The following is a 13,168-nucleotide window of genomic DNA, read 5'->3' as shown; positions in this document are numbered from 1 at the left end:
AATGTCACATAGTCTTGTACATGTGACCTGGAACTGCCCTGGGGTGACTCAGGCACTGGCCCTTTCTTAATCCCTTATTTGCTCTCCTTCCTCCAGTGAGATTAACACAGCCACAGCCCACAGAGCAGCTCTGAGCAGCACTCCTGCTTTCCTGGACCAGCTCCACAGTTCTGCACACAGGAGCATGGTCTCTGAACTCATATCGATTTGCACTGAAATCCTGGCTGCTCTATTAGGGTAATGGTCACTTACAATGCTGCATGTGTTTTCAAAACTAAAACTACGGCCAAATCAATAGGCAATGTGTCTTAATCCAGCACAGAGCCAGGCACTACTGGAGGAAAGAACGCTGTATTGTGGAGTCCCTCACCCAGACACTTACAAAGAAGAGTTGCAAAGACTCTGTTTGAGGGTGACAGAGAGGGCCGTATCTGATGAGCAAATGGAGAGCTAAATTACAGGGAGAAATTACCAACAATGATTTAAAATGAATCTATATAACTAGTGATTTAAGTCATGATCCAAACATTTGGATTTAATTTAAACCCCCCATAATCCAGATTCCTTTACCTAAATCAGAAGTTATGATTTAGGCAAATGTTCAGGGTAGTAAGCACATAAATAAGCATTTTTTTTTTTTTTTGGTTTGCTCTTTGTTTCTTTCCTTAGTAGCAGACTCTGAGACAAGGATTCAAGTGAAGGTAACTTGTTTCGATAGGGAAGGGGATGCCAATAGCGCTCTGGTGAGGTGAGATAAGGCCGGGAAGGCAGCTCAAGAGGGAGGCTGGGAAGGCAGTTATAACTATGAGTAACTGAAGCCTAATTCTACAGGGGAAGCTCTGGAAGTCTGAAGAGAATATTCGCTCCAGTTCAAATGAGGGAGCTGGGGTATTTATGCACCAACCCCCATCCATTGTTAATTGAGGGCTGCCTGCCCCACCAGCAGGCAAAGCGCACGCGGCAGGTCAGGGAAAGCCCCAGACAAAGGAATGCGGTGATTGGCAGGTTGGAAGCTGAGTCATGTGTGCTGAAATGTACAAGCCAAGAGGTGAGGCACAGGGCCGGTTACAACTTCTACGTACAAATGGAAAAAATTTAAAAAAATATTATTGAAGATCACAGACACATTTTCTACTGAAGATGTGACTGGCTAAAATATACAACATTACTTTAATTCAGATTAATTCAGAAAGTGAATCATTCCTGCTATTTTCCCACTACAGATGAGTGAAGGGTCAAACACATAGATAGGGATCCTTTTCTCTTTTTTTTTTCCTACAAGGGTAACCATTTTGAAACAGTATTGATGATGCAAATAATTTTAAAAATAGAAATTCTATAGGACATCTTATCTCAATTTCACAACTATCCCCCTCCCCCCTCCTGCATATTTGTCAAACTACATTTTCATCATAAGGATCTAGAGATAAAGCCAGGAAGGCATATATCTATATAAATACATATGTAAGTAAGTATATCTATATAAATATAGATAATTACTACATAATTAATCTTATTTGCTCTCCATATACAATTAACATACAAAATTACTATAACTGTGAAGGCATGTTTTTTAAAATAGATAGATGTGTCCCTAGAAAAATAGTTAATCAGACCCAGATTTCTCTTTTCTGTAAAAACAGTTTCATCTCCTAGAATTTTTTGAACGCTGCAAAAAAATATCCTCATGGTTAAACCCCATGGCCCCAAAGCACCCTTGACTTTTTGTCATTCTTGTTTATGTGTCATTGCAAAACTGTTCACGACTTGGGGCTTAAGTGTCAGTTCAATAGGAAAGCACCCTTGAATAAAGTAATAAAAAGAGCTAGAGAGAGAAAGATGACTTGAACATAATGTGTAATCGGTATTGATGATCTAGTGGGCTGCTAGGCTTTGCAGTGAAAATGGCAAATGAGATAACAGCATCCAGGAGGAATAGTAAGTGAAAGCACTGGTGGTGGAAATGTGGCTGAGCAGATCAGATGAGGTTCTGAAAAGCCTTGAGGTTGAAGGGTGGCAAGCAAGTCCTTTCCACCCAGTGGCTTCCATGCCACGGTGAGTCAGGGTGATGGGAGTCCAAAAGAGCAAGAGGGCAGTTTCCCAGCTGCCTAATGTAAAAATGCCTTGAGAGTGGCTGAGAGCGGTAGGTGTCCCTCAAGATTCATTCTTCCCTGTCTTCCTCAGCAATAAAACCTCTGAACTTCACCTGCACAGCCATCACTTTTGCAGCTCACAGGAGCCCCGAGATGAAATTCTGGCTAAGGGTCATTAAGCAAAAGCAGTGTTTATAATTCCTCGTAAGTATCCCTGAAGGGAGAGGTCAGCTACTTCTTTCTTCCCTGCTCCTCCTTCCTTGTAGCTGAGATGCAGATGTAATGGTGGGAGTGGGAGCAGCTCTCCCGGGCTAGGTGCTGGAAGCTGTGTGGGCAGGGGCCCATAGAGCCACCACACTCCTCTTGGACTGCCTCCATTTCTGAGGGAAAGAAACAGAACCACTTACTTGTACTTTGAGCATTTTGTTACTCGCGTTGATCCTTATTTTGACAAGCATAATGACGATTCTTCCATGGAGATGAATATGGGAACGTGTGAGTTATTTGCTGGAGTAGATTTCCTGTTTGACCAGCCAATGTGCTCACTTCTTAACATTCAGAGGTTCTGTCATTCTGTATCTTTCCCTGCCTGCCTGTACAGAAAGGACAGATACTTGTCTCCATGGAGAGCCAGAGCTTGGGCACATGCATTAAGGTAGGCAGGCCATTTTAGAATGGCAAAAGGAGCAGCGGACAGTTCAGAATTTATTTAGATTTCATTCCAGATCGATGGAAGTGGCCTCCCCAGTCTGATGGCAGCAGTGCCTGAGGCATGGCTCAGTAAGGTACACTGGTGTCCTAACCAAACTTTTCTGTGGCATAATTTGGTGACACACTCACTCTTTTCTCTCCTATTCTCCTTCCAATCAAGTTTCTCCAGCACTCCCACTGAATATGTGAATTATCTGATATCCTGCCAGTGATGGGTCAGCATCTACTATGTGCAGTCATAAACCTTGACTCATACAGAAATTTCTATCTGGGCATGAGATGTGACAAATAGCCTTAGAGAAACAGAAGCTATTGGGAATGAGTTATTTGTCCCAGTTGGCTCTAAAGACAGTGTTAAGGGGTAGAACTTTGGAAAACCAGCAAATTAAACATGCATGGTCACTTGGAATAATGTCTTCATTGAAGACTTATTCCCCCTTGAACAGCCACATCACCACTGGCAGCATCACAAGTGAAGCCCTCGCCCAAGAGGTGGGATCATTTTCTCCTGGCAGGAGAGAAGAGGCAAGCAGCTGTAGGTTCTCATCTCTCCCACCTTCCCCTAATACTCACCCCTTCACCATCAGCCTCCTTAAGACCACCAGGACTAGTCTCATTGTGTCCTAAATTCCTTTCCTTCATTACAAGAAGCCCAGACTAACATGTTACCCTTCTATTCTCTGCTAGAGTCCCACAGGGCTCTGTATATCCCCATTCAGTTTCCACCTCCCAGCCCTCCCTACCTCCTTTAAAGTGCTCTCTGCAACCCCTAGCTGGTAATCATCAAAACCCACTCTGTCTTCAATCTCTTCTTTGAACAAACCCAGAGCACTGGGCATGTTGTAAGGAAAACCTGCCTTTCTCCAGAGGACATTACTTCCTGTTCATCCCTCACAAATGGTGGCTGTTTTTATTTTTACTTCCATCTTTCATAGAGTTGGGTTTAACCAGGGCAGGGAAATGAAACAGTTGACCAAAGAAATAAAGCTAAAAAAGGGGGGGCAATGAGGATCAGAAGGGAAAATATGAAAATATGAAAGATGGCAGGATCATTGGCTGTAGGTCCAGTGAACATCAAGGGATTGTTGAGGGCAGTCCTTTGTTTGGTGAGGTCATTCCTATGCCAGCTATCCATTTATCCACTCATTGCCTACCAGAGCCAGACCTGGGAGACATTTCTCCTTTGCCCTCTTGCATGATGTTAAGTGTTGGCAGTAGACACGACCTACAAGGGCACAGTAGGAGGAAGGGGCCTCTCCTGATGCTGGTGTGCTTTCCCTTGCATCTTCAGCATGTGGCAACCAGGGAGCTGCAAGATGCGCAGGGGACTCGCCATCCAGTAAGCGTCTGTGCACCCCCACTGGTGGTTTCCTGGCAAGTGCTACCAGCATCTCAACAGGGAGCTTCCTGATGAGTTTCATTGATGTTCCAGGAGTTGGTTTCCAGCTTGCCATAGCTATTCTGTGGCACCACAGCGAACTCATCTGCATTCCAGGACTACTGCCTTACTCTCTCTACCAAGGTCTGAATCTCAGCCTTGGTTGATAAGGCTTCTTTCATATTTGTTCCTTCCTTAGGTGTTCTGCCTTAGCCTAGACGTAGTGGCTGCTCCCTATATCAACTATTCCTGTATTTTTTACAGTTGTCCAAAGTATTTAGTACCTAATCTCCTATTACTAGTTAGTAATACTTTAAACTTTACCCAAAATTACTATGTGGTATCTGTCTCCTAACTTCCTAAAGGAAGCAATTCAATAGAAAGCCAATTCTTACTCTCTACGCCCCCCACCACTAGAGTCAGACCAGCAAGTTCTGGTAGCCAATCATCAAGTCACTCCAGAACAAGAAGGCTTATACACCAAAATAATTGCAGGATGTTCACTTATAATCAGCAAAAATCTGGGGAAAATGTAGAAATGAGGGTATTAGACCAAAAATGGAAAAGCACAACTTTATATTGGGCTGAATTAATCAACATGGGTCCACTTCCCAGAGATTTTGGATCTAGTAGGCTAGCTTGAGAGGCTGAAAATATTTCTAAGAGTTGACTTGGCTGCTTCACTGAAACCTGTAGTCAGTTGTGGCTTACCTTAAATGATACAGATCCAAGAAATTCATTTGCAAGGATTCTAAAGACTTACAGACATAGTAATGTTTACATTGATTCATTTATGTGCTTCCACTAATGATGTCACTTGAGAACCCCCAGAAGATCCCCCCCCCATGGCTTTAAGAAATAAATTTGTGATGGTAGAGCTTCTTCTCTGTAGGCCAGAATTACTGACAGGATATGATAATGTAGAAATGGGCTTCCTGATATCAATGTGTTAGAAATACATCAGAGTAACAAAGGCCAGGGGACACTTCTTCACCACCAGAATCAAGATGATCATGGCTACCAGAGTGGGAAGCAGAAGATTATGAGCCACGAGGATCTTTGGCAGTAAAGGACTGATCATGGGATTTCCAGATATGAAGATCCTGGGTAGTCTAAGGCCCTATTTAACTTTTAAAACAACAACAAAACCAGATAAGGAGTTAGGCATGTGCCAAAAACTAAAAATATCTGGTTGAGGCGTCTCATCCAATTCTTTGTTTAAATGCTTATTTATTTATTTTGAGAGTGAGAGAGAGAGAGAGAGCAGGGGAGGGGCAGAGAGAGAGGAGAGAGAATCCCAAGCAGGTTCCGCACTGTCAGCACAGAGCCTGACATGGGGCTCGAACTCAGGAACCCTGAGATCATGACCTGAACCAAAATCAAGAGTTGGACACCTACCTGACTGAGCCACCCAGGTGCCCCCTCTCATCTAATTCTAAAACTTGAGCCACTCAACTCCCAGAATAGAGCTCCTTGAATGAAGCAAGGAACCTGCAGAGACCTCCCCAGAACCTCTTGGGTCTTTCTTCTGGCCCTCATCAGAGAAACTGTATTGTTTACCATAGTAAATGTGCACTGGAAAAAGGGAAACACATATATGTCTAATGGATTATTGGACATTGGCTCTAAGACAGCCCTAATTCCTGAGGACCCTGGAAATTACTGTGGCCCATTAGTCAGAATAGTCAGAATATAAATGGATGTTGGACAGGAGTCCACCTCATGGTAATGCCTATAGGAATCCATCCCCAGGTTATTTCCTCAGTTCCTAAGTATGGATGAAATACATTCTCAGAAACAGGCTGTGGCAGACTGTTTTTTCCAAGGATGGATACAGAATCTCCCATCCAACAGCCTTCTGAAATGTGGCCTTGATACTTCCCCAATGAGAGATAGAGTCTATTTCTCTACCCTCTTGAATCTGGGTGGGGTCTGAGGCTGTTATGATCAATAGAACAGGGCAGGAGTGATGCCATACCAGTCTTATGTGTAACCCTTAACTGGCTGCACACTTCCTGCTTCCTACTTCTTGGAAGACAGCCTCCCTGGAAGAAGACCAACTACCTTGAGACCACCACACTGTGAGAAGCCAAAGTCAGTGTGAGATGTCACATGGAAAAAGAGGCAAATATGACTTGATGAACTGGTCTGACAATGAAAATGGGCTTTCCCATACAGATGAAATGGAAGACATTTTCCAAACCTTGAATGATTCAATCTAAAGCTGTGGTTCCAAGCTTTGGATGAAAATATAATTTTTTTAAAAAAAATTTAATGTTTATTTATTTTTGAGAGAGAGACAGACCAAGACAGAGCATGAGCAGGGGAGGGGTAGAGAGGGAGACAGAGATCTGAAGCAGGTTCCAGGCTCTGAGATGTCAGTACAGAGCCCTATGTGGGACTTGAACTCACAGACCGTGAGCTCATGACCTGAGCCGAAGTCGGACACTTAACTGGCTGAGCCACCCAGGCGTCCCTGAATGAAAATATAATTAAAGCACGTGGCAATATACATCACAATTTTGGACTTCAAGCTGTATTCAAAGCTGTAATGATTAAGACAGTATGGTACTGGCACAAAAACAGACAAATAGATCAATGGAACAGAATAGAGAATCTAAAAATGGACCCACAAATGTATGGCCAACTAATCTTTGACAAAGCAGGAAGGAATATCCAATGGAAAAAAGACAGTCTCTTCAACAAATGGTGTTGGGAAAACTGGACAGTGACATGCAGAAAAATGAACCTGTACCACTTTCTTACATCATACACAAAAATAAGCTCAAAATGGATGAAAGACCTAAATATAAGACAGGAAGCCATCAAAATCCTAGAGGAGAAAGCAGGCAAAAATATTTTTGACCTTGACCACAGCAACTTCTTACTTGATATGTCTCTGGAGAGGAAGGGAAATAAAAGCATAAATGAACTACTGAGACCTCATCAAAATAAAAAGCTTCTGCACAGCAAAGAAAACAATCAGCAAAACTAAAAGGCAACCAACGGAGTGGGAGAAGACATTTGCAAATGACATATCAGATAAAGAGTTAGTATCCAAAATCTATAAAGAACTTACCAAACTCAACACCCAAAAACCAAATAATCCAGTGAAGAAATGGGCAAAAGACATGAATAGACAATTATCCAAAGAAAACTTCCAGATGCTAACAGAGACATGAAAAAATGCTCGACATCACTCATCATCAGGGAAATAGAAATCAAAACCACAATGAGATACCACCTCCCACCTGTTAGAATGGCTAAAACAGACAACTCAGGCAACAACAGATGTTGGCGAGGATGCAGAAAAAGAGGAAGCCTTCTGCACTGCTGGTGGGAATGCAAACTGGTACAGCCACTCTGGAAAACAGTATGGTGGTTCCTCAAAAAATTAAAAAAAAGAACTATCCTGTGACCCAACAATTGCACTAGTAGGTATTTATCCAAAGGATACAAGAGTGCTGTTTTGAAGGGGCACGTGCACCCCAATGTTTATAGCAGTGTTATTGACAATAGCTAAAGTATGGAAAGAGTCCAAATGTCCATCTACTGATGAATGGAAAAAGAAGATGTGGTATATTTATACAATGGAATATTACTTGGGAATCAAAAAGAATAAAGTCTTGCCATTTCCAACAATGTGGCTCGAACCAGAGTATATTATGCTAGGCAAAATCAGTCAGTCAGAGAAAGAGAAATATCATATGACTTCACTCATATGTGGAATTTAAGATACAAAACAGATGAACATAAGGGAGGGGAAGCAAAACTAATACAAAAACAGGGAGGGGGACAAACATAAGAAACTCTTAAATACAGAAAACAGGGTTGCTGGAGGGGTTGTGGGTGGGAGGATGGGATAATTGGACAACAGGCATTAAGGAGGACACTTGTTGGGATGAGCACTGGGGGTTATACGTAGGTGATGAATCACTGGAATCTACTCCTGAAATCATTATTGCACTGTATGCTAACTTGGATGTGAATGTTTAAAAAATTAATTAAGAAAATGAAAAAATATATTAAAAAATAAAATAAGGCATGTGGCAATATAAAAATACTTTATAAATAATACTGTAACAACAAATAGCTAAAAGGATTTGCTAAACTTTTCTGAGTATAAAGGCTAAGCAAGATGACTGTTGGAGAAAGGGCAACAAGTAATGTTAAGAGTTGTGTTGTAAGTCACAGTAATGTATTTTTAGTATACTCTCTGAAATGGAGAATGTAAATGATGCAAAGAGTAGATGACAATTTATTTCCTAAATCATACAGTTCTAATTCTTTGTTTTCAACAAAACTGAAAAACCTACGAGCTAGGAGCTGATACCTCACTGAAAATAACATATGTTGCAAGATTACTATGTCACTTTAGCACATACTTGGAAAGAGTTCAACAAATTGAGGGGCAAACTATTCCATTCTTGTATACTTATTTATATGAGCAAGACTTCTCAGGACTTACATCTCTAACAATGAAAAACAGAAATAAACTGTTCAATTGCTGCTGAGCCCTGCCTCATTCATATTTATCCACAGATACATGAACTAGGTTCTAAAAATCATCCCCTCCCATATTACTGAGAAATGTAATTTCCATTAAAATTTGCTTTTTTGTGTTTTATGATTATCAATATTTATATTTATGTCATTTTGATCAATTGTGTACAAATAACTAATGATAACTTAATCTAAAAAACATTAAAAAATTATGTTTATTTATTTTTGAGAGAGAGCAGAATGTGAGCAGGGGAGGAGCAGAGAGGGGGGAGAGACGGAATCAAAGCAGACTCCAGACTCTGACAGCACAGAGCCAGATGCGGGGCTCGAACCCATGAACCATGAGATCATGAGCTGAGCTGAAGTCAGACGCTTAACCGACTGAACCACCCAGGTGCCCCAATCTAAAAAATATTTTTTAACTCTTAGAAACATAATTTAAAATCCCTGATGACTGATATATATCATATCACAAAAATCTGAGGAAACAGTCATCTAATATTTCAAAAGTTACTTGATTCAGTAAAGCAGTTGCTCATGTCACTGATGAACAAATACAATTCTGTCATATATCTTTATTTTTCCCTGCCATCTTCCCTGTTAATGCAAACAGAATTATCAACCAATATCCATGTCAGAAATACACTTATTAATGACTTGAGCAACTTCTTGGCCGAGTTGGAGTAGTCATCATGCCTTTATTTGTAGTCTAGTTTTGTCTAATCATGGTTGAACTGCAATCACAGGTTGGCAAAAGAACCCCAATGAGACACTCCAAAAAACCTAAGCTTTGACAATCAACTGCCAATATGGAATTTTCAATAAAAAGCATTGTGTATTTTATTATTATTTTATTATTGTGCTAAACATCCTTTGTGTCAGTACAATTTATAATGGAGAGCTGATTGTTAAACGCTTACCAGCATACTGCTGCAGTCAGCTGTAGTGGGGTTGAGGGTTATGGGAATATGAGGGAGTAATGGAGGAGGGAAGTCCTAAATACCTAAATACCTCATGATCAGAAACAAGGACAAGAGCCTCTTCCAGATTCTTTTCATCACTGCGCCAAGTATATATTTACACATTTTAAGTGACTGCACTTTCTTTCCTCTTCCTTTGCTCTGCTACTGCACATAGAGTGGGCTGGTGGCTGACAAGGGATTATATCAGAAATAGATATCCCTTGGATGCCGTGGGCAGGGGTACAGAAGAAGTAACCGAGGAAATACTAGGAAATTCTTTGGGAATAGAGTAGCTTGCATTATTTGAAGGGGGAATGTGTGTGTGTGTGTGTGTGTGTGTGTGTATTTTTTAGACGAATGTGTAGATGAGTCTCCACCTTGCTCCTTTTTTATGGGTGAGGAATTGCACACAGTCTAAATTTTAGAGGGAAGAACAATCCTGCCTCCTACTAAGGAAACTAAAATATGTGCTTGTACTGACCCTTGGTAGCTGGAAAGTTTTATTTTTCCCTATTATCTAAGCTGAGAAAAATTAAATCCTTCCACTTGGGATTTCAGATATGGAAGCAGAAACAGGGAACAGTTTAGAATTCTTAGCAGCTACAGTCACAGTCGCCAGTATCCAGAGGTGACAGAGTTAGGGGTAACAGCATTGGTGGCTCAGAGGTGGTTTTGTTAATCCACTCTTGCCATGATATAATTTTAGCAGTGGATCCAACTGCCTGGCTTCCTTTGTTTCCGGCCCATTTTCAGAGCCAATTCTCCAACCTTCCTGTTAATTCTGTGAGCTATTCAATAAATTACTGCAATAAATTAATTTTCTGCTTAAGGTAAGTAGAGTTGGTTTTTGTTGTTGGAGTTAATAAAATATGCCCAGAAGGAAGCCTTTTAAAGGATCATGCTATGATTCCAAAATACAGGCATTTCCTAATGACACCCTTGGCTAGGTGCTAGAAATCTGTTGCTGGGAAATTGAGAAAAACATAAAGGCTGCAGGTGCATTTGGCTGCTTAACATAACATCCATGGAAAATGACCAAGATAGATTGCTCAGAAGTCCCTACCTTTCTCCTAGGTCTATTACAGGGGAAAATTGTCTTGATGATAGTCAAACCTCTTTTCCAAATCATGCATTTTGAACATCTTTTTTTTTGCAATCTTCACACCTCTGCATCTTATTTTCACAAGAGGCCTGGCTGAACATAATAAGTTCCGACACCTATCAGCATTTCCCTTTACTATGTTCTGAGGACTTTGTAGATAGGAACCTCATCCAAGTTGCCATCATCACAACTCATCTTTGGCTAATCAACAGTCAGGCTAAATGTTCAAGGGGTAAATTGACCACCAAAGCTTGCCCGGTTTTGCATCTGTCAGCGTGCAGTTTGTACTCCACACTCACTTAGGTTGTTTATTGGCAGGGCAATAGTTCAAAATGTGTCTTGCAGTTACATTAGGTTTCTGTTGTTGCTTTTTAAAGAATCACTGCAAATTAGTAGTTTGAAACCATATGAATTTATCACCTCATAATTCTGTAGGTCAGAAATCTGGGTGGGCTCCCCTGCTTCCCCTGTTCTAGGTGTCAAGGCTGAGGTCAAAGGGCCAGGTAGCCTGAGCTCTTTTTTGGAAGTTCTGGAGAAGAATATGCTGTTGGCAGAATTCAGTTGCTTGTAGTTAGAGTATTGAGATCTCCATGTCCTTGCTGGCTGTCACCTGAGAACCTTTCTTTGCTCCTGTAGGCCATCACATCCTTATCATGTTGCCTCTTCCATTTTCATTGTGTTGATGGGGCACAGAGTCTCTCTCCTGCTTCAGGTCTCTCCTACTTCCCCTCTTGCAGTGTCTTTTCTGCCACCAGCCAGAGAAGGTTCTCTGCTTTTAAGGATTTATGTGATGAGATTGGAACTGCCTCAATAACCCAGGATAATCTATTTTAAGGCCTGTAGCCTCAACTACACTTGTACAGCCCCTTTTGCCAGGTAAGGTGATGGTAGTCATGGCTTCCAGAGATGAGGGCGTGGACATCTTTGGGAGGGGTGAGTCATTCTGCCTACCACAGCAATCATCTGTCAGTCTTAGCCAAAGATTCTAAATATATAGCTTCCTACCACTTTTATTAAGCTCTGGCTACTTGGGTTGCTGGAAATATCTACAGGACACTGATCATTTTAATTTATAGACTGTCAAGAAATTGTATGGAAATATGGTGCTATGGACTGAATGTGTTCCCTCAGAGTTAATGTGTTCAAGCCCTTAAGGCCTACTGTGACAGTATTAGGAAGGGAGGCTTTTGGGAGGTAAATAGGTTGAGATGAGGTCATGAGGGTAGAGCCCCCATGATGGGATTAGTGCTCACAGATGGAGAGGAGGCCCCAGAGCTTACTCTCTTGGTCATATGAGGACACAGCAAAAACACAGCCATCTGTAAGCTTGGAAGAGAGTTCTCACCAGGGACTAAATTGGCTGGCACCTTGATCTTGGGCTCCCCAACCTCCAGAACTATGAGAAATAAATGTCTGTTGTTTAAGCCATCCAGTCTGTGGTGTTTTGTTACAGCAGCCCAAGCTGACTAAGACCTATGGAGATCATTTTGTCTGCCACACTGTGAAACTAGAACTGATGGAAATTTTATGGCTTAGCCAAAAAAAAAAAAAAAAAAAAATGAGCATCCTGAATAAAGCTTATGAAAAAGAGTGAAATATCTTTGTCTCTCAAGCCTTAGCCCCTTCCAATCTCCCAGATGAGCCAGAGCACAGTATCACCAGTCAAGGTAGCTGTACCTGAGTTCTCCACTCTGACTTGGAGACGTCTGTCTTTGAATGTCTCTTCCTGGCTTCTACGGAAGATCTCTGCAATGTGGGTACTCTGTCCATCAGCTCTGTGGACCTCAGACTTTAACAGATGCCTGGGTATAAGGAGTGCCTCCCTCTCTCAGCAGCCAAAGGGAAATGCTATACGGCAGTGCTTCTCCAACAGCACTTGGCTTTGGAATCACCCAGGGAGCTTTCAAAAAGTACCTATGCCCAGGCACCACACCCAAAGATCCTGGTTCACTTGATTTAGAATGGGGCCCAACACCTGGCTCAGTCGGTTGAACATCCAACTTCGGCTCAGGTCATGATCTTGCAGTTTGTGAGTTGGAGCCCCCATCAGGCTCATTGCTGTCAGCACAGAGCCCACTTCTGGTCCTCTGTCCTCCTCTCTCTGCCCCTACCCTGCTTAGGTACACAATGTCTCTCTTTGTCAAAACAAACAAACAAACAAAAAACATTAAAAAAAAAAAGGAACGGGGCCCAAAAATCAGTATTTTCAAAAAACTTCCCAGCTGCTTTTAATGTGCAGCCAACGTTGAGAAGCACTGCTCTAAGACAGCGGGCTGCAGGTTGTCCCTGGGTGGCTGTAACAGATGAGCAGATTCCAGCTGTCAGGAAATAGGACATTACCCACATTGGGAGAACAATAGGGAAGGCACAGTTCTCAAAGCCTGACATTTAGGCAGGGAGCACAAAGTGTCTTGACACT

The sequence above is a fragment of the Panthera tigris genome, chromosome X, assembly GCF_018350195.1.
Source record: "Panthera tigris isolate Pti1 chromosome X, P.tigris_Pti1_mat1.1, whole genome shotgun sequence".
Taxonomy (NCBI): Eukaryota; Metazoa; Chordata; class Mammalia; order Carnivora; family Felidae; genus Panthera; species Panthera tigris.
Note: the sequence above shows the minus strand (reverse complement) of the source record.